The sequence below is a fragment of the Lathyrus oleraceus genome, chromosome 4 (genome assembly GCF_024323335.1).
Source record: "Lathyrus oleraceus cultivar Zhongwan6 chromosome 4, CAAS_Psat_ZW6_1.0, whole genome shotgun sequence".
Classification (NCBI taxonomy): Eukaryota; Viridiplantae; Streptophyta; class Magnoliopsida; order Fabales; family Fabaceae; genus Lathyrus; species Lathyrus oleraceus.
Window position 1 is genome coordinate 85,196,928 of NC_066582.1, and position 19,885 is coordinate 85,216,812.

The 19,885-nt window shown below is 31.9% G+C and overlaps 8 non-coding genes across 8 annotated transcripts; all 8 read right to left on the reverse strand.

Moving 5' to 3' along the window:
- Nucleotides 1–258: 258 nt before the first annotated feature.
- Nucleotides 259–340, reverse strand: TRNAS-GCU (transfer RNA serine (anticodon GCU)). Its single transcript has one exon. It is a non-coding gene; the product is annotated as a tRNA-Ser (tRNA).
- A 3,899-nt stretch (nt 341–4,239) lies between these two features.
- Nucleotides 4,240–4,321, reverse strand: TRNAS-GCU (transfer RNA serine (anticodon GCU)). Its single transcript has one exon. It is a non-coding gene; the product is annotated as a tRNA-Ser (tRNA).
- A 3,914-nt stretch (nt 4,322–8,235) lies between these two features.
- On the reverse strand, nt 8,236–8,317 carry TRNAS-GCU (transfer RNA serine (anticodon GCU)). Its single transcript has one exon. It is a non-coding gene; the product is annotated as a tRNA-Ser (tRNA).
- A 1,913-nt stretch (nt 8,318–10,230) lies between these two features.
- Nucleotides 10,231–10,312, reverse strand: TRNAS-GCU (transfer RNA serine (anticodon GCU)). Its single transcript has one exon. It is a non-coding gene; the product is annotated as a tRNA-Ser (tRNA).
- A 1,915-nt stretch (nt 10,313–12,227) lies between these two features.
- TRNAS-GCU (transfer RNA serine (anticodon GCU)) lies at nt 12,228–12,309 on the reverse strand. The gene has a single exon. It is a non-coding gene; the product is annotated as a tRNA-Ser (tRNA).
- Nucleotides 12,310–14,224: 1,915 nt separating this feature from the next.
- On the reverse strand, nt 14,225–14,306 carry TRNAS-GCU (transfer RNA serine (anticodon GCU)). Its single transcript has one exon. It is a non-coding gene; the product is annotated as a tRNA-Ser (tRNA).
- A 1,915-nt stretch (nt 14,307–16,221) lies between these two features.
- On the reverse strand, nt 16,222–16,303 carry TRNAS-GCU (transfer RNA serine (anticodon GCU)). The gene has a single exon. It is a non-coding gene; the product is annotated as a tRNA-Ser (tRNA).
- A 1,914-nt stretch (nt 16,304–18,217) lies between these two features.
- TRNAS-GCU (transfer RNA serine (anticodon GCU)) lies at nt 18,218–18,299 on the reverse strand. Its single transcript has one exon. It is a non-coding gene; the product is annotated as a tRNA-Ser (tRNA).
- Nucleotides 18,300–19,885: the final 1,586 nt, after the last annotated feature.

The window sequence follows — 19,885 nt, forward strand, 5'->3', positions numbered from 1 at the left end:
ATATTGGATGTTTAGTTAGTTATCATGGTATTAATGATTTCCCAATACCAATGGTTTTCTATATGTTCTCTGGTAATGCTGACACTACTAAGGACCAAAATTTCTTATCTCAATTTTAAATTTATTTTTCAATTCATGGAAAAGTTACTAGAATGTGGCTTTGGAGATAAATAGTTCAACCAAATTTTATTTGAGTTTGTTAAAAATGTAAGGTGGTGAGATAATATTTTTCTAGTGATATATTAGCTGAAAAAACAACATCGCCAAAGAGATTCGAACTCTCGCGGGGAAACCCCATGTACATAGCAGGCACACACCTTAACCACTCGGCCAAAGTGACTTGTCAATAAATCTTTACAAATAATAGTGATAATACGTGTATATGTGATGTGTATACGACATAACCTTAACCTTAAATTTTTAACACTACGTATTGCTAATATGTATTCATTAAATTATCCATGACACTAAATATTTTAATATTCCTATCCTCTTCAATGCTTTACTTCACTTTATCACTAGCTTTTAGTATATATGCTCTATAACCCAAGACGGCCTCTCTGTTGAACATCTCTATTAACTTATTGATGTCTTTGTTTTTTTTCATGATATGTAGCTCTCAAATCTCCACTGACATTACTATCTTTGTGATCTAGTAACGTGGGCTATGAAGCAAAGGAAGAACTATGTCAAAGAACTGACATACATGTATTTTATACCTTTGAATTAAGTCATGGCACCCATTTCAAGCTCATGACAAACAATTTACAATTGAGTGATCTCCTCGTGTCTATAAATAAAAGGCTATATCCATTGTTTCGACTTGATTTCCTTGATGGTGGTTTTGTCCAGCGACTCTATGAAATATGTTTGTTATGAGATCTTGACACATCATTGTTATTTATTTATTTTGGTGAAATTCAGTTTAGATCGTACAACCTAAAAATAATAAGTCTCAAAATAATAATAATGATGGGAAAAAATATATCCATTCAAGGTGAATGTGTTTTCTCAGCCACTACCTTAATGATTTAATTGTAATAAAAAAGGAATCCACCTCAGACTCGAACGTGAAGACTACATGTTATCACAATTATTTTGAGGGATATTCAGCTTTAGGATGGAAACTAAGTAAAGACTTGTTATCGAAATCTCTTGATTTAATTCATTAGAGAATTTCATGAAATGAAATAGGGAGCATCTTTAAAAGTAGCATGAGGAGGAATTGTTAGTCACGGGCTTACGAGAAGTAGATTTTTAGCTAAATCCAAATGGAGCTCACCATTTTTGTTCTTAATAAAAGAAAGTTATTCTCCATTCTAAAATCTAGTGTATCATTACTTTTGTCCACTTTTAAACAAGTCCATAAAAAGGTTTCTAGACATCTGGTCCGAAGTAAAGATGCCGGTCAAGGAATCCTTTTGTTCGGTGGTGGAAGGCCATGATGATGCAGATGATTTTTAAAACATTTTGAGATGATGACAATGATGATGATTCACTTGTATAGTTGGCTTTGTGATGTGTGAATTATTAATGATGGTGTGATCACAATTATGTCATTCTTATGTTAGAATTGAAACAGAGTACAAGAGACTTGGAAGAATATTCATTTTGTATCATATAAAAAAACCTTTTATTAGGTCATACCTAAGATCAATAACTTATGAGTTAGTTTAATTTTAAAAACAACACTTTCTTGACAAATAGGGTGATGTGCCATTAAACACTTTGACGATTAAGTTAGTCCAGAGTCATCAAAGTAAGGTTTTGAAGTTATTAATGTGTCAATGAATAATGAGTTAGGTTTTATACAAAAACGATTATGGTGTTAAAGTTCCAAGTTTGAAACCCTTAAAGGATAATTTTCTATGAGAATTTTATAGACAAATTAAGATATAACAACCATCATACCATCTTGACCTGTTCATTGACACTCCTTAGGCATCCTTAATGGGCGTGAGATGGCTTGCTAATTATCTCAAGGATTACGAAAACATATTGGATGTTTAGTTAGTTATCATGTTATTAAAATTTTCCCAATATCAATGGTTTTCTATAAGTTCTCTGGTAATGTTGACACTACTAAGGACCAAAATTTCTTATCTCAATTTTAAATGTATTTTTCAATACATGGAAAACTTACTAGTATGTGGCTTTGGACGTAAATATTTCAATCATATTTTATTTCAGTTTGTTAAAAATGTAAGGTGGTGAGATAATATTTTTCTAGTGATATATTAGCTAAAAAACAACATCGCCTAAGAGATTCGAACTCTCACTGGGAAACCACATGTACTTAGCAGCCACACGCCTTAACCACTCAGCCAAAGCGACTTGTTAATAAATCTTTACAAATAATAGGGATAATACGTGTATATGTGATGTGTATACGGCATAACCATAACATTAAATTTTTCACACTACCTATTCCTAATATGTATTCATTTAATTATCCATGACACTAAATATTTTAATATTCTTATCCTCTTAAATGCTTTACTTCACTTTATCATTAGCTTATAATACATATGCTCCATAACCCAAGACGACCTCTCTGTTGAACATCTCTATTAACTTATTGATGTCTTTGTTTTGTTTTTTCATGATATATAGCTCTCAAATCTCCACTGACATTACTATCTCAATGATCTAGTAACGTGGGCTATGAAACACAGGAAGAACTATGTCAAAGAACTGACACACGTGTATTTTAAACCTTTGAATTAAGTCATGGCACCCATTTCAAGCTCATGACAAAAAATTTACAATTGAGTGATATCCTTGTGTCTATAAAAGAAAGACTATATCCAATGTTTCGATTTGATTTCCTTGATGGTGGTTTTGTCCAGCGACTCTTATGAAATATGTTTGTTATGAGACCTTGACAAATCATTGTTATTTATTTTTTTGGTGAAATTCAGTTGAGATCGGACAACCTAAAAATAATAAGTCTCAAAATAATAATAATGATGGGAAAAAATATATCCATGCAAGGTGAATGTGTTTTCTCAGCCACTACCTTAATGATTTAATTGTAATAAAAAAGGAATCCACCTCAAACTCGACCGTGAAGACTACATGTTATCACAATTATTTTGAGGGATATTCAGCTTTTTGATGGAAACTAAGGAAAGACTTGTTATCGAAATCTCTTGATTTAATTCATTAGAGAATTTCATGAAATGAAATTGGGAGCATCTTTAAAAGTAACATGAGGAGGAATTGTTAGTCACACGCTTACGAAAAGTAGGTTTTAAGATAAATACAAATGGAGCTCACCATTTTTGTTCTTAATAAAAGAAAGTTATTCTCCATTCTAAAATCTAGTGTATCATTACTTTTGTCAACTTTTAAACAAGTCCATAAAAAGGTTTCTAGACATCTGGTCCGAAGTAAAGATGACGGTCAAGGAATCCTTTTGTTCGGTGGTGGAAGGCCGTGATGATGCAGATGATTTTTAAAACCTTTTTAGATGATGATTCACTTGTATAGTTGGCTTTATGATGTGTGAATTATTAATGATGATGTTATCACTAATTATGTCATTCTTATGTTAGAATTGAATCAGAGAACAACAGACTTGGAAGAATATTCATTTTGTATCATATAAAAAAACCTTTAATTAGGTCATACTTAAGATCAATAACTTATGAGTTAGTTTAATTTTAAAAACAACAATTTCTTGACAAATAGGGTGATGTGCAATTAAACACTTTGACGGTTAAGTTAGTCAAGAGTCATCAAAGTAAGGTTTTGAATTTATTAATGTGTCAATGAATAATGAGTTAGGTTTTATAGAAAAAGGATTATGGTGTTAAAGTTCAAAGTTTGAAACCCTTAAAGGATAACTTTCTATGAGAATGTTATAGACAAATTAAGATATAATAGCCATCATACCATCTTGACCAGTTCATTGACACTCGTTAGGCATCCTTAATGGGCGTGAGATGGCTTGTTATTGATCTCAAGGATTAGGAAAACATATTGCATGTTTAGTTATTTATCATGTTATTCATGTTTTCCCAATAGCAATGGTTTTCTATAAGTTCTCTGGTAATGTTTACACTACTAAGGACCAAAATTTCTGATCTCAATTTTAAATGTATTTTTTAATACATGGAAAAGTTACTAGTATGTGGCTTTGGACGTAAATAGTTCAACCATATTTTATTTCAGTTCGTTAAAAATGTAAGGTGGTGAGATAATATTTTTCTAGTGATATATTAGCTAAAAAAACAACATTGCCTGAGAGATTCGAACTCTCGCGGGGAAACCCCATGTACTTAGCAACCACACGCCTTAACCACTCGGCCAAAGCGACTTGTTAATAAATCTTTACAAATAATAGTGATAATACGTGTATATGAGATGTGTATACGGCATAACCTTAACATTAAATTTTTCACACTACCTATTCCTAATATGTATTCATTAAATTATCCATGACACTAAATATTTTAATATTCTTATCCTCTTAAATGCTTTACTTCACTTTATCACTAGCTTTTAATACATATGCTCCATAACCCAAGACGGCCTCTCTGTTGAACATTTCTATTAACTTATTGATGTCTTTGTTTTTTATTCATGATATATAGCTCTCAAATCTCCATTAACATTACTATCTCTATGATCTAGTAACGTGGGCTATGAAACAAAGGAAGAACTATGTCAAAGAACTGACACACGTGTATTTTATACCTTTGAATTAAGTCATGGCACCCATTTCAAGCTCATTTCAAACAATTTACAATTGAGCGATCTCCTTGTGTTTATAAATGAAAGACTATATCCATTGTTTCGACTTGATTTCCTTGATGGTGGTTTCGTCCAGCGACTCTTATGAAATATGTTTGTTATGAGACCTTAACACATCATTGTTATTTATTTTTTTGGTGAAATTCAGTTGAGATCGGACAACCTAAAAATAATAAGTCTCAAAATAATAATGATGATGGGAAATAATATATCCATGCAAGGTGAATGTGTTTTCTCAGCCACTACCTTAATGGTTTAATTGTAATAAAAAAGGAATCCACCTCAAACTCGATCGTGAATACTACATGTTATCACAATTACTTTGAGGGATATTCAGCTTTTGGATGGAAACTAAGGAAAGACTTGTTATCGAAATCTCTTGATTTAATTCATTAGAGAATTTCATGAAAGGAAATTGGGAGCATCTTTAAAAGTAGCATGAGGAGGAATTTTTAGTGACAGGCTTACGAGAAGTAGGTTTTTAGCTAAATCCAAATGGAGCTCACCATTTTTGTTCTTAATAAAAGAAAGTTATTCTCCATTCTAAAATCTAGTGTATCATTACTTTTGTACACTTTTTAACAAGTCCATAAAAAGGTTTCTAGACATCTGGTCCCAAGTAAAGATGACGGTCAAGCAATCCTTTTGTTCGGTGGTGGAAGGCCATGATGATGCAAATGATTTTTAGAAACATTTTGAGATGATGACAATGATGATGATTCACTTGTATAGGTGGCTTTATGATGTGTGAATTATTAATGATGGGGTTATCACTAATTATGTCATTCTTATGTTAGAATTGAATCAGAGAACAAGAGACTTGGAAGAATATTCATTTTGTATCATAGAAAAAAACCTTTAATTAGGTCATACTTAAGATCAATAACTTATGAGTTAGTTTAATTTTAAAAACAACAATTACTTGAGAAATAGGGTGATGTGCCATTAAACACTTTGACGATTAAGTTAGTCAAGAGTCATTAAAGTGAGGTTTTGAAGTTATTAACGTGTCAGTGAATAATGAGTTAAGTTTTATACAAAAAGGATTATGTTGTTAAAGTTCCAAGTTTAAAACACCTAAAGAATAACTTTCTATGAGAATGTTGTAGACAAATTAAGATATAATAGCCATCATACCATCTTGGCCAACTCATTGACACTCCTTAGGCATCCTTTATGGGCGTGAGATGGCTTGTTATTGATCTCAAGGATTAGGAAAACATATTGCATGTTTAGTTAGTTATCATGTTATTAATGTTTTCCCAATAGCAATGGTTTTCTATAAGTTCTCTGGTAATGTTGACACTACTAAGGACCAAAATTTCTTATCTCAATTTTAAATGTATTTTTCAATACATGGAAAAGTTACTAGTATGTGGCTTTGGACGTAAATAGTTCAACCATATTTTATTTCAGTTTGTTAAAAATGTAAGGTGGTGAGATAATATTTTTCTAGTGGTATATTAGCTAAAAAACAACGTCGCCTGAGAGATTCGAGCTCTTGCGGGGAAACCCTTATGTACTTAGCAGGCACACGCCTTAACCACTCGGCCAAAGCGACTTGTTTATAAATCTTTACAAATAATAGTGATAATACGTGTATATGAGATGTGTATACGGCATAACCTTAACATTAAATTTTTCACACTACCTATTCCTAATATGTATTCATTAAATTATCCATGACACTAAATATTTTAATATTCTTATCCTCTTAAATGCTTTACTTCACTTTATCACTAGCTTTTAATACATATGCTCCATAACCCAAGACGGCCTCTCTGTTGAACATCTCTATTAACTTATTGATGTCTTTGTTCTTTTTTCATTATATATAGCTCTCAAATCTCCACTAACATTACTATCTCTATGATCTAGTAACGTGGGCTATGAAACAAAGGAAGAACTATGTCAAAGAACTGACACACGTGTATTTTATACCTTTGAATTAAGTCATGGCACCCATTTCAAGCTCATTTCAAACAATTTACAATTGAGCGATCTCCTTGTGTCTATAAATGAAAGACTATATCCATTGTTTCGACTTGATTTCCTTGATGGTGGTTTCGTCCAGCGACTCTTATGAAATATGTTTGTTATGAGACCTTGACACATCATTGTTATTTATTTTTTTGGTGAAATTCAGTTGAGATCGGACAACCTAAAAATAATAAGTCTCAAAATAATAATAATGATGGGAAAAAATATATCCATGCAAGGTGAATGTGTTTTCTCAACCACTACCTTAATGGTTTAATTGTAATAAAAAAGGAATCCACCTCAAACTCGATCGTGAAGACTACATGTTATCACAATTATTTTGAGGGATATTCAGCTTTTGGATGGAAACTAAGGAAAGACTTGTTATCGAAATCTCTAGATTTAATTCATTTGAGAATTTCATGAAATGAAATTCGGAGCATCTTTAAAAGTAGCATGAGGAGGAATTATTAGTCACAGGCTTACGAGAAGTAGGGTTTTAGCTCAATCCAAATGGAGCTCACCATTTTTGTTCTTAATAAAAGAAAGTTATTCTCCATTCTAAAATCTAGTGTATCATTACTTTTGTACAGTTTTTAACAAGTCCATAAAAAGGTTTCTAGACATCTGGTCCCAAGTAAAGATGACAGTCAAGGAATCCTTTTGTTCGGTGGTGGAAGGCCATGACGATGCAGATGATTTTTAGAAACATTTTGAGATGATGACAATGATGATGATTCACTTGTATAGTTGGCTTTATGATGTGTGAATTATTAATGATGGTGTTATCACTAATTATGTCATTCTTATGTTAGAATTGAATCAGAGAACAAGAGACTTGGAAGAATATTCATTTTGTATCATATAAAAAAACCTTTAATTAGGTCATACTTAAGTTCAATAACTTATGAGTTAGTTTAATTTTAAAAACAACAATTACTTGAGAAATAGGGTGATGTGCCATTAAACACTTTGACGATTAAGTTAGTCAAGAGTCATTAAAGTGAGGTTTTGAAGTTATTAATGTGTCAGTGAATAATGAGTTAAGTTTTATACAAAAAGGATTATGTTGTTAAAGTTCCAAGTTTAAAACACTTAAAGAATAACTTTCTATGAGAATGTTGTAGACAAATTATGATATAATAGCCATCATACCATCTTGGCCAACTCATTGACACTCCTTAGGCATCCTTTATGGGCGTGAGATGGCTTGTTATTGATCTCAAGGATTAGGAAAACATATTGCATGTTTAGTTAGTTATCATGTTATTAATGTTTTCCCAATAGCAATGGTTTTCTATAAGTTCTCTGGTAATGTTGACACTACTAAGGACCAAAATTTCTTATCTCAATTTTAAATGTATTTTTCAATACATGGAAAAGTTACTAGTATGTGGCTTTGGACGTAAATAGTTCAACCATATTTTATTTCAGTTTGTTAAAAATGTAAGGTGGTGAGATAATATTTTTCTAGTGTTATATTAGCTAAAAAAACAACATTGCCTGAGAGATTCGAACTCTCGCGGGGAAACCCCATGTACTTAGCAGCCACACGCCTTAACCACTCGGCCAAAGCGACTTGTTAATAAATCTTTACAAATAATAGTGATAATACGTGTATATGAGATGTGTATACGGCATAACCTTAACATTAAATTTTTCACACTACCTATTCCTAATATGTATTCATTAAATTATCCATGACACTAAATATTTTAATATTCTTATCCTCTTAAATGCTTTACTTCACTTTATCACTAGCTTTTAATACATATGCTCCATAACCCAAGACGGCCTCTCTGTTGAACATCTCTGTTAACTTATTGATGTCTTTGTTTTTTTTCATGATATATAGCTCTCAAATCTCCACTAACATTACTATCTCTATGATCTAGTAACGTGGGCTATGAAACAAAGGAAGAACTATGTCAAAGAACTGACACACGTGTATTTTATACCTTTGAATTAAGTCATGGCACCCATTTCAAGCTCATTTCAAACAATTTACAATTGAGCGATCTCCTTGTGTCTATAAATGAAAGACTATATCCATTGTTTCGACTTGATTTCCTTGATGGTGGTTTCGTCCAGCGACTCTTATGAAATATGTTTGTTATGAGACCTTGACACATCATTGTTATTTATTTTTTTGGTGAAATTCAGTTGAGATCGGACAACCTAAAAATAATAAGTCTCAAAATAATAATAATGATGGGAAAAAATATATCCATGCAAGGTGAATGTGTTTTCTCAACCACTACCTTAATGGTTTAATTGTAATAAAAAAGGAATCCACCTCAAACTCGATCGTGAAGACTACATGTTATCACAATTATTTTGAGGGATATTCAGCTTTTGGATGGAAACTAAGGAAAGACTTGTTATCGAAATCTCTTGATTTAATTCATTAGAGAATTTCATGAAATGAAATTGGGAGCATCTTTAAAAGTAGCATGAGGAGGAATTGTTAGTCACAGGCTTACGAGAAGTAGGTTTTTAGCTAAATCCAAATGGAGCTCACCATTTTTGTTCTTAATAAAAGAAAGTTATTCTCCATTCTAAAATCTAGTGTATCATTACTTTTGTACACTTTTTAACAAGTCCATAAAAAGGTTTCTAGACGTCTGGTCCCAAGTAAAGATGACGGTCAAGGAATCCTTTTGTTCGGTGGTGGAAGGCCATGATGATGCAGATGATTTTTAGAAACATTTTGAGATGATGACAATGATGATGATTCACTTGTATAGCTGGCTTTGTGATGTGTGAATTATTAAGGATGGTGTTATCACTAATTATATCATTCTTATGTTAGAATTGAATCAGAGAACAAGAGACTTGGAAGAATATTCATTTTGTATCATATAAAAAAACATTTTATTAGGTCATACCTAAGATCAATAACTTATGAGTTAGTTTAATTTTAAAAACAACAATTACTTGAGAAATAGGGTGATGTGCCATTAAACACTTTGACGATTAAGTTAGTCAAGAGTCATTAAAGTGAGGTTTTGAAGTTATTAATGTGTCAGTGAATAATGAGTTAAGTTTTATACAAAAAGGATTATGTAGTTAAAGTTCCAAGTTTAAAACACTTAAAGATAACTTTCTATGAGAATGTTGTAGACAAATTAAGATATAATAGCCATCATACCATCTTGGCCAACTCATTGACACTCCTTAGGCATCCTTTATGGGCGTGAGATGGCTTGTTATTGATCTCAAGGATTAGGAAAACATATTGCATGTTTAGTTAGTTATCATGTTATTAATGTTTTCCCAATAGCAATGGTTTTCTATAAGTTCTCTGGTAATGTTGACACTACTAAGGACCAAAATTTCTTATCTCAATTTTAAATGTATTTTTCAATACATGGAAAAGTTACTAGTATGTGGCTTTGGACGTAAATAGTTCAACCATATTTTATTTCAGTTTGTTAAAAATGTAAGGTGGTGAGATAATATTTTTCTAGTGTTATATTAGCTAAAAAACAACGTCGCCTGAGAGATTCGAGCTCTTGCGGGGAAACCCCATGTACTTAGCAGGCACACGCCTTAACCACTCGGCCAAAGCGACTTGTTAATAAATCTTTACAAATAATAGTGATAATACGTGTATATGAGATGTGTATACGGCATAACCTTAACATTAAATTTTTCACACTACCTATTCCTAATATGTATTCATTAAATTATCCATGACACTAAATATTTTAATATTCTTATCCTCTTAAATGCTTTACTTCACTTTATCACTAGCTTTTAATACATATGCTCCATAACCCAAGACGGCCTCTCTGTTGAACATCTCTATTAACTTATTGATGTCTTTGTTTTTTTTCATGATATATAGCTCTCAAATCTCCACTAACATTACTATCTCTATGATCTAGTAACGTGGGCTATGAAACAAAGGAAGAACTATGTCAAAGAACTGACACACGTGTATTTTATACCTTTGAATTAAGTCATGGCACCCATTTCAAGCTCATTTCAAACAATTTACAATTGAGCGATCTCCTTGTGTCTATAAATGAAAGACTATATCCATTGTTTCGACTTGATTTCCTTGATGGTGGTTTCGTCCAGCGACTCTTATGAAATATGTTTGTTATGAGACCTTGACACATCATTGTTATTTATTTTTTTGGTGAAATTCAGTTGAGATCGGACAACCTAAAAATAATAAGTCTCAAAATAATAATAATGATGGGAAAAAATATATCCATGCAAGGTGAATGTGTTTTCTCAGCCACTTCCTTAATGGTTTAATTGTAATAAAAAAGGAATCCACCTCAGACTCGACCGTGAAGACTACATGTTATCACAATTATTTTGAGGGATATTCAGCTTTTGGATGGAAACTAAGGAAAGACTTGTTATCGAAATCTCTTGATTTAATTCATTAGAGAATTTCATGAAATGAAATTGGGAGCATCTTTAAAAGTAGCATGAGGAGGAATTGTTAGTCACAGGCTTACGAGAAGTAGGTTTTTAGCTAAATCCAAATGGAGCTCACCATTTTTGTTCTTAATAAAAGAAAGTTATTCTCCATTCTAAAATCTAGTGTATCATTACTTTTGTACACTTTTTAACAAGTCCATAAAAAGGTTTCTAGACGTCTGGTCCCAAGTAAAGATGACGGTCAAGGAATCCTTTTGTTCGGTGGTGGAAGGCCATGATGATGCAGATGATTTTTAGAAACATTTTGAGATGATGACAATGATGATGATTCACTTGTATAGCTGGCTTTGTGATGTGTGAATTATTAAGGATGGTGTTATCACTAATTATATCATTCTTATGTTAGAATTGAATCAGAGAACAAGAGACTTGGAAGAATATTCATTTTGTATCATATAAAAAAACATTTTATTAGGTCATACCTAAGATCAATAACTTATGAGTTAGTTTAATTTTAAAAACAACAATTACTTGAGAAATAGGGTGATGTGCCATTAAACACTTTGACGATTAAGTTAGTCAAGAGTCATTAAAGTGAGGTTTTGAAGTTATTAATGTGTCAGTGAATAATGAGTTAAGTTTTATACAAAAAGGATTATGTAGTTAAAGTTCCAAGTTTAAAACACTTAAAGAATAACTTTCTATGAGAATGTTGTAGACAAATTAAGATATAATAGCCATCATACCATCTTGGCCAACTCATTGACACTCCTTAGGCATCCTTTATGGGCGTGAGATGGCTTGTTATTGATCTCAAGGATTAGGAAAACATATTGCATGTTTAGTTAGTTATCATGTTATTAATGTTTTCCCAATAGCAATGGTTTTCTATAAGTTCTCTGGTAATGTTGACACTACTAAGGACCAAAATTTCTTATCTCAATTTTAAATGTATTTTTCAATACATGGAAAAGTTACTAGTATGTGGCTTTGGACGTAAATAGTTCAACCATATTTTATTTCAGTTTGTTAAAAATGTAAGGTGGTGAGATAATGACTTTCTAGTATTATATAAGCTAAAAAAACAACATTGCCTGAGAGATTCGAACTCTCGCGGGGAAACCCCATGTACTTAGCAGGCACACGCCTTAACCACTCGGCCAAAGCGACTTGTTAATAAATCTTTACAAATAATAGTGATAATACGTGTATATGAGATGTGTATACGGCATAACCTTAACATTAAATTTTTCACACTACCTATTCCTAATATGTATTCATTAAATTATCCATGACACTAAATATTTTAATATTCTTATCCTCTTAAATGCTTTACTTCACTTTATCACTAGCTTTTAATACATATGCTCCATAACCCAAGACGGCCTCTCTGTTGAACATCTCTATTAACTTATTGATGTCTTTGTTTTTTTTCATGATATATAGCTCTCAAATCTCCACTAACATTACTATCTCTATGATCTAGTAACGTGGGCTATGAAACAAAGGAAGAACTATGTCAAAGAACTGACACACGTGTATTTTATACCTTTGAATTAAGTCATGGCACCCATTTCAAGCTCATTTCAAACAATTTACAATTGAGCGATCTCCTTGTGTCTATAAATGAAAGACTATATCCATTGTTTCGACTTGATTTCCTTGATGGTGGTTTCGTCCAGCGACTCTTATGAAATATGTTTGTTATGAGACCTTGACACATCATTGTTATTTATTTTTTTGGTGAAATTCAGTTGAGATCGGACAACCTAAAAATAATGAGTCTCAAAATAATAATAATGATGGGAAAAAATATATCCATGCAAGGTGAATGTGTTTTCTCAGCCACATCCTTAATGGTTTAATTGTAATAAAAAAGGAATCCACCTCAGACTCGACCGTGAAGACTACATGTTATCACAATTATTTTGAGGGATATTCAGCTTTTGGATGGAAACTAAGGAAAGACTTGTTATCGAAATCTCTTGATTTAATTCATTTGAGAATTTCATGAAATGAAATTGGGAGCATCTTTAAAAGTAGCATGAGGAGGAATTGTTAGTCACAGGCTTACGAGAAGTAGGTTTTTAGCTAAATCCAAATGGAGCTCACCATTTTTGTTCTTAATAAAAGAAAGTTTTTCTCCATTCTAAAATCTAGTGTATCATTACTTTTGTACACTTTTTAACAAGTCCATAAAAAGGTTTCTAGACGTCTGGTCCCAAGTAAAGATAACGGTCAAGGAATCCTTTTGTTCGGTGGTGGAAGGCCATGATGATGCAGATGATTTTTAGAAACATTTTGAGATGATGACAATGATGATGATTCACTTGTATAGCTGGCTTTGTGATGTGTGAATTATTAAGGATGGTGTTATCACTAATTATATCATTCTTATGTTAGAATTGAATCAGAGAACAAGAGACTTGGAAGAATATTCATTTTGTATCATATAAAAAAACATTTTATTAGGTCATACCTAAGATCAATAACTTATGAGTTAGTTTAATTTTAAAAACAACAATTACTTGAGAAATAGGGTGATGTGCCATTAAACACTTTGACGATTAAGTTAGTCAAGAGTCATTAAAGTGAGGTTTTGAAGTTATTAATGTGTCAGTGAATAATGAGTTAAGTTTTATACAAAAAGGATTATGTAGTTAAAGTTCCAAGTTTAAAACACTTAAAGAATAACTTTCTATGAGAATGTTGTAGACAAATTAAGATATAATAGCCATCATACCATCTTGGCCAACTCATTGACACTCCTTAGGCATCCTTTATGGGCGTGAGATGGCTTGTTATTGATCTCAAGGATTAGGAAAACATATTGCATGTTTAGTTAGTTATCATGTTATTAATGTTTTCCCAATAGCAATGGTTTTCTATAAGTTCTCTGGTAATGTTGACACTACTAAGGACCAAAATTTCTTATCTCAATTTTAAATGTATTTTTCAATACATGGAAAAGTTACTAGTATGTGGCTTTGGACGTAAATAGTTCAACCATATTTTATTTCAGTTTGTTAAAAATGTAAGGTGGTGAGATAATGACTTTCTAGTATTATATAAGCTAAAAAAACAACATTGCCTGAGAGATTCGAACTCTCGCGGGGAAACCCCATGTACTTAGCAGGCACACGCCTTAACCACTCGGCCAAAGCGACTTGTTAATAAATCTTTACAAATAATAGTGATAATACGTGTATATGAGATGTGTATACGGCATAACCTTAACATTAAATTTTTCACACTACCTATTCCTAATATGTATTCATTAAATTATCCATGACACTAAATATTTTAATATTCTTATCCTCTTAAATGCTTTACTTCACTTTATCACTAGCTTTTATTACATATGCTCCATAACCCAAGACGGCCTCTCTGTTGAACATCTCTATTAACTTATTGATGTCTTTGTTCTTTTTTCATTATATATAGCTCTCAAATCTCCACTAACATTACTATCTCTATGATCTAGTAACGTGGGCTATGAAACAAAGGAAGAACTATGTCAAAGAACTGACACACGTGTATTTTATACCTTTGAATTAAGTCATGGCACCCATTTCAAGCTCATTTCAAACAATTTACAATTGAGCGATCTCCTTGTGTCTATAAATGAAAGACTATATCCATTATTTCGACTTGATTTCCTTGATGGTGGTTTCGTCCAGCGACTCTTATGAAATATGTTTGTTATGAGACCTTGACACATCATTGTTATTTATTTTTTTGGTGAAATTCAGTTGAGATCGGACAACCTAAAAATAATGAGTCTCAAAATAATAATAATGATGGGAAAAAATATATCCATGCAAGGTGAATGTGTTTTCTCAGCCACTTCCTTAATGGTTTAATTGTAATAAAAAAGGAATCCACCTCAGACTCGACCGTGAAGACTACATGTTATCACAATTATTTTGAGGGATATTCAGCTTTTGGATGGAAACTAAGGAAAGACTTGTTATCGAAATCTCTTGAATTAATTCATTAGAGAATTTCATGAAATGAAATTGGGAGCATCTTTAAAAGTAGCATGAGGAGGAATTGTTAGTCACAGGCTTACGAGAAGTAGGTTTTTAGCTAAATCCAAATGGAGCTCACCATTTTTGTTCTTAATAAAAGAAAGTTATTCTCCATTCTAAAATCTAGTGTATCATTACTTTTGTACACTTTTTAACAAGTCCATAAAAAGGTTTCTAGACGTCTGGTCCCAGGTAAAGATAACGGTCAAGGAATCCTTTTGTTCGGTGGTGGAAGGCCATGATGATGCAGATGATTTTTAGAAACATTTTGAGATGATGACAATGATGATGATTCACTTGTATAGCTGGCTTTGTGATGTGTGAATTATTAAGGATGGTGTTATCACTAATTATATCATTCTTATGTTAGAATTGAATCAGAGAACAAGAGACTTGGAAGAATATTCATTTTGTATCATATAAAAAAACATTTTATTAGGTCATACCTAAGATCAATAACTTATGAGTTAGTTTAATTTTAAAAACAACAATTACTTGAGAAATAGGGTGATGTGCCATTAAACACTTTGACGATTAAGTTAGTCAAGAGTCATTAAAGTGAGGTTTTGAAGTTATTAATGTGTCAGTGAATAATGAGTTAAGTTTTATACAAAAAGGATTATGTAGTTAAAGTTCCAAGTTTAAAACACTTAAAGAATAACTTTCTATGAGAATGTTGTAGACAAATTAAGATATAATAGCCATCATACCATCTTGGCCAACTCATTGACACTCCTTAGGCATCCTTTATGGGCGTGAGATGGCTTGTTATTGATCTCAAGGATTAGGAAAACATATTGCATGTTTAGTTAGTTATCATGTTATTAATGTTTTCCCAATAGCAATGGTTTTCTATAAGTTCTCTGGTAATGTTGACACTACTAAGGACCAAAATTTCTTATCTCAATTTTAAATGTATTTTTCAATACATGGAAAAGTTACTAGTATGTGGCTTTGGACGTAAATAGTTCAACCATATTTTATTTCAGTTTGTTAAAAATGTAAGGTGGTGAGATAATATTTTTCTAGTGTTATATTAGCTAAAAAACAACGTCGCCTGAGAGATTCGAGCTCTTGCGGGGAAACCCCATGTACTTAGCAGGCACACGCCTTAACCACTCGGCCAAAGCGACTTGTTAATAAATCTTTACAAATAATAGTGATAATACGTGTATATGAGATGTGTATACGGCATAACCTTAACATTAAATTTTTCACACTACCTATTCCTAATATGTATTCATTAAATTATCCATGACACTAAATATTTTAATATTCTTATCCTCTTAAATGCTTTACTTCACTTTATCACTAGCTTTTAATACATATGCTCCATAACCCAAGACGGCCTCTCTGTTGAACATCTCTATTAACTTATTGATGTCTTTGTTTTTTTTCATGATATATAGCTCTCAAATCTCCACTAACATTACTATCTCTATGATCTAGTAACGTGGGCTATGAAACAAAGGAAGAACTATGTCAAAGAACTGACACACGTGTATTTTATACCTTTGAATTAAGTCATGGCACCCATTTCAAGCTCATTTCAAACAATTTACAATTGAGCGATCTCCTTGTGTCTATAAATGAAAGACTATATCCATTGTTTCGACTTGATTTCCTTGATGGTGGTTTCGTCCAGCGACTCTTATGAAATATGTTTGTTATGAGACCTTGACACATCATTGTTATTTATTTTTTTGGTGAAATTCAGTTGAGATCGGACAACCTAAAAATAATAAGTCTCAAAATAATAATAATGATGGGAAAAAATATATCCATGCAAGGTGAATGTGTTTTCTCAGCCACTTCCTTAATGGTTTAATTGTAATAAAAAAGGAATCCACCTCAGACTCGACCGTGAAGACTACATGTTATCACAATTATTTTGAGGGATATTCAGCTTTTGGATGGAAACTAAGGAAAGACTTGTTATCGAAATCTCTTGATTTAATTCATTAGAGAATTTCATGAAATGAAATTGGGAGCATCTTTAAAAGTAGCATGAGGAGGAATTGTTAGTCACAGGCTTACGAGAAGTAGGTTTTTAGCTAAATCCAAATGGAGCTCACCATTTTTGTTCTTAATAAAAGAAAGTTATTCTCCATTCTAAAATCTAGTGTATCATTACTTTTGTACACTTTTTAACAAGTCCATAAAAAGGTTTCTAGACGTCTGGTCCCAAGTAAAGATGACGGTCAAGGAATCCTTTTGTTCGGTGGTGGAAGGCCATGATGATGCAGATGATTTTTAGAAACATTTTGAGATGATGACAATGATGATGATTCACTTGTATAGCTGGCTTTGTGATGTGTGAATTATTAAGGATGGTGTTATCACTAATTATATCATTCTTATGTTAGAATTGAATCAGAGAACAAGAGACTTGGAAGAATATTCATTTTGTATCATATAAAAAAACATTTTATTAGGTCATACCTAAGATCAATAACTTATGAGTTAGTTTAATTTTAAAAACAACAATTACTTGAGAAATAGGGTGATGTGCCATTAAACACTTTGACGATTAAGTTAGTCAAGAGTCATTAAAGTGAGGTTTTGAAGTTATTAATGTGTCAGTGAATAATGAGTTAAGTTTTATACAAAAAGGATTATGTAGTTAAAGTTCCAAGTTTAAAACACTTAAAGAATAACTTTCTATGAGAATGTTGTAGACAAATTAAGATATAATAGCCATCATACCATCTTGGCCAACTCATTGACACTCCTTAGGCATCCTTTATGGGCGTGAGATGGCTTGTTATTGATCTCAAGGATTAGGAAAACATATTGCATGTTTAGTTAGTTATCATGTTATTAATGTTTTCCCAATAGCAATGGTTTTCTATAAGTTCTCTGGTAATGTTGACACTACTAAGGACCAAAATTTCTTATCTCAATTTTAAATGTATTTTTCAATACATGGAAAAGTTATTAGTATGTGGCTTTGGACGTAAATAGTTCAACCATATTTTATTTCAGTTTGTTAAAAATGTAAGGTGGAGAGATAATATTTTTCTAGTGTTATATTAGCTAAAAAACAACGTCGCCTGAGAGATTCAAACTCTCGCGGGGAAACCCCATGTACTTAGCAGGCACACGCCTTAACCACTCGGCCAAAGCGACTTGTTAATAAATCTTTACAAATAATAGTGATAATACGTGTATATGAGATGTGTATACGGCATAACCTTAACATTAAATTTTTCACACTACCTATTCCTAATATGTATTCATTAAATTATCCATGACACTAAATATTTTAATATTCTTATCCTCTTAAATGCTTTACTTCACTTTATCACTAGCTTTTAATACATATGCTCCATAACCCAAGACGGACTCTCTGTTGAACATCTCTGTTAACTTATTGATGTCTTTGTTTTTTTTCATGATATATAGCTCTCAAATCTCCACTAACATTACTATGTCTATGATCTAGTAACGTGGGCTATGAAACAAAGGAAGAACTATGTCAAAGAACTGACACACGTGTATTTTATACCTTTGAATTAAGTCATGGCACCCATTTCAAGCTCATTTCAAACAATTTACAATTGAGCGATCTCTTTGTGTCTATAAATTAAAGACTATATCCATTGTTTCGACTTGATTTCCTTGATGGTGGTTTCGTCCAACGACTCTTATGAAATATGTTTGTTATGAGACCTTGACACATCATTGTTATTTATTTTTTTGGTGAAATTCAGTTGAGATCGGACAACCTAAAAATAATAAGTCTCAAAATAATAATAATGATGGGAAAAAATATATCCATGCAAGGTGAATGTGTTTTCTCAGCCACTTCCTTAATGGTTTAATTGTAATAAAAAAGGAATCCACCTCAGACTCGACCGTGAAGACTACATGTTATCACAATTATTTTGAGGGATATTCAGCTTTTGGATGGAAACTAAGGAAAGACTTGTTATCGAAATCTCTTGATTAATTCATTAGAGAATTTCATGAAATGAAATTGGGAGCATCTTTAAAAGTAGCATGAGGAGGAATTGTTAGTCACAGGCTTACGAGAAGTAGGTTTTTAGCTAAATCCAAATGGAGCTCACCATTTTTGTTCTTAATAAAAGAAAGTTATTCTCCATTCTAAAATCTAGTGTATCATTACTTTTGTACACTTTTTAACAAGTCCATAAAAAGGTTTCTAGACGTCTGGTCCCAAGTAAAGATAACGGTCAAGGAATCCTTTTGTTCGGTGGTGGAAGGCCATGATGATGCAGATGATTTTTAGAAACATTTTGAGATGATGACAATGATGATGATTCACTTGTATAGCTGGCTTTGTGATGTGTGAATTATTAAGGATGGTGTTATCACTAATTATATCATTCTTATGTTAGAATTGAATCAGAGAACAAGAGACTTGGAAGAATATTCATTTTGTATCATATAAAAAAACATTTTATTAGGTCATACCTAAGATCAATAACTTATGAGTTAGTTTAATTTTAAAAACAACAATTACTTGAGAAATAGGGTGATGTGCCATTAAACACTTTGACGATTAAGTTAGTCAAGAGTCATTAAAGTGAGGTTTTGAAGTTATTAATGTGTCAGTGAATAATGAGTTAAGTTTTATACAAAAAGGATTATGTAGTTAAAGTTCCAAGTTTAAAACACTTAAAGAATAACTTTCTATGAGAATGTTGTAGACAAATTAAGATATAATAGCCATCATACCATCTTGGCCAACT